Source organism: Myotis lucifugus, unplaced genomic scaffold, assembly GCF_000147115.1.
Source record: "Myotis lucifugus unplaced genomic scaffold, Myoluc2.0 scaffold_174, whole genome shotgun sequence".
NCBI classification, from domain to species: Eukaryota; Metazoa; Chordata; class Mammalia; order Chiroptera; family Vespertilionidae; genus Myotis; species Myotis lucifugus.
Window position 1 is genome coordinate 584,812 of NW_005871222.1, and position 2,813 is coordinate 587,624.

Below are 2,813 nucleotides of genomic sequence, written 5' to 3' on the forward strand. Positions count from 1 at the left end.
GGCCATTAAGAATTGTATTGCCCTATAGCCCTAACAGGCTTATAATTTTGCCCATTGCTAGGCACCTGGGGCTCTCTGCTCTGGTAACCCTCTGTACCCTGGCCTATCAGTCTTACTATATATATATATATTAGAGGCCCGGTGCACAAAATTTGTGCACTCGGGTGGGGTGGGTCCCTCAGCCCGGCCTGTGCCCTCTCACAATCTGGGGCGCCTTGGGGGCCCCTTCCCTGGCTGCTGGCACTAGTTTTCCTCCGGTGCCCGGAACCCAGGCCTTCGCTCTTCACCGGGAGGGGCCCGCGGTGGGCGAGGGGCTTAACTCTTTTAAAAATACTTCTGAATGTTTGGTAAATAACCCTGTAGGAATCTACTTTCTGAAACATGCTGGTTGTTAAGGGCTGATTTGGGTAATCAACAAAATGTATGTTAAAATCCTAATCCCCAGAACCTCAGAATGTGTCTGTATGTGGAGATAAGATCTTTAAAGAGGGGATTACATTAAATTGAGGCAGTTCCAGTGTGACTCTTAGCCCATCTCACTGAAGTCCTTATAAGAAGAAGAATGTTGGGGTCCAGCCCCAGCAGGTCCAGAGGTTCCCAAAGGTGTGGACAGAGTTGGCGAAGAAGGAATGACACAGAGGCAGCGTTCAGGTGATCATCATAGCCAGGTTCTCTTTTTATTGTCCTGTTACATCTATATTTATACTATTTGATCCTATAAGGATGCCTCTATAAGCTTTTTTTTTTTTTTTTTTGCCGAGGAGAGCATGGGGTCCGTTTATTGGGGGGTCAGTCAAATGGGGAGCTGGCTAGGGTGGGGTAGGGCAGCAGCTTGTCTGGCCCCCAAGAAACACAACTTGAGTCCAGAGCCTCGACCACTTTGAAGCCAAAGTCTTCCTCCACCTTTATCTGCATGGGGGCCAGATCCGGAGTCAGCGGGACTCCCGCCCGGCACCCTTCCCGTGGCACTCGCCGCCTCTTCCAACCGCTGGGCCCCTCACCAGGGGCCAGGCTGCTGGCTTCTGCAGGCACTAGTGTCCTCCTGGGCGGGGACAGCCCCTCTTTCTCCGGAGGCTCATTCTCAGCGTTGCCTGGGGTGGGGGCATCTGTGCCCTGGCTGCCCTCGTCCTCCAGTAAGATGGTGAACTGGCTGGCCCAGTAGTCGTCGCTGTAGGAGTCCAGCACCCTCATGAGGAACCTCCGCTCCTGCTGGAGTCTCCGTGTTATCCTCTATATCTGATGGAGCCTGTTCAGGACCCGCTCGTTCACCTGCTCGATCTTCCTGCAGCGCCGACCCAGCACCTGGTACTTCCTGCAATTGAGTTCCCCTTGGCACTGCGGCTGCTGGCCTTGGGCTGCCTCCTCCTCTTCGTCTCACTCCTGGAGGCTGGAGCTGCCCAGACCCACAGACACGAACTCCACTTCCATCTCAAGCTTGCTCTCCAGGATGTGACCACCGAACAGCGGAGGCAGCGCCAGCTCCGAGCAGGGAGGTGCTGAGAACTCCTTAAAGCCCACTGCTGCCATGGACCTCTCTCTCTGCTCCAGCTCCATTTCTCCCTGGCTCCCGGCAGAACTTCCAACCTTACAAGCCTCTTAAAGTGCAAAACGACTCGCCCCATCCAATTTCATGGCCAGGCACACAGGCCCCGGCCGCTAAGTCTCCTGGGAGTTGTAGTTCTCTATTTCCCGCTCCCTTTCCTTACCCCACCCCACCCCGAGTCTCTGCTGAAAGGCCCTGCTTGCTGGTCTAACGCCCCTGGCCAGGCATCTGAGTCACCTCCATCTTTATTCCTGTCCTGACACCGTGCAGTCTGACCACGGAGACTCTCTGCTTAGGAGGCCCCTGGGTCTCTTTCTGGGGCTGGGAATGCGCCACTGCCCGGGCACTGGATCGCGTGCCCCAGTGGCGACACAGCCCCAGCCCCTGGGTCTCCTTCTGGGGCCTGACTGTGTCGCCCCGGGACCGGATCGCGTCCCCAAGCAGGGATGCAGCCTGGCCTCTGGCCCCACCTCTGGGTGTTCTCTGATCACTGGTGATCTGTGATCTGAGAAGCCAGCGGGGCAGAAAAGAGGTGGACAGCCCCTCTTCCCTGCCTCACCCAGCTTCTCCGATTACTGGCCCAGGGCTGGCAAAGGCGGCCCGGCTTCTCCGATCACAAAGGCGGCCCGGTTCTCCAGCTCTTGGCTGCCACCTGGGTTCCGATACCGGCAGGCGGCTTCTTCCAACCTTCCCCTTTTGCCTCCCACCATTGTGCCTAAGTATGCAAATTAACCGCCATCTTTGTTGGCGGTTAACCGCCATCTTTCTTGGCAGTTAATTTGCATATCGCCCTAATTAGCCAATGGGAAGCGTATCGGAGGTACGGTTAATTACCATGTTTGTCTATTATTAGATAGGATATATATATATATATATATATATATATATATATATATACACACACATATATATATAATAGATATGGATATATATCAAGTTGATAGATGAATATATATATATATATATATATAAATTTCTTGATTTTTAACAAACAAATAAAAACTGACAAAAATAATCTATGCTGTTGAAAATCTAGATAGTGGTTATTCCTGGAGAAGGTTATGACTGTAAGAAGCATGTAGGGCATTTGTACATGTTGTACTGCTATACTTATCAATCTTGCTGATGAGTGTAGGTATATTCAGCATGTGAAATAGAGTCACCTAAACACTTTTGGGGAAACATAATTAAATCAAAATCTTCTCCCTCCCCAGAAATCCTCTACACAAGGGTAATCTATACTAATAAAAGCATAGGTGGTCCTCACGCC

General features: G+C 51.8%; 1 pseudogene; it reads right to left on the minus strand.

The window, feature by feature from the left end:
• Window positions 1–763: 763 nt before the first annotated feature.
• On the minus strand, window positions 764–1,554 carry LOC102422600 (annotated as a pseudogene).
• Between the last annotated feature and the right edge of the window lie 1,259 nt (window positions 1,555–2,813).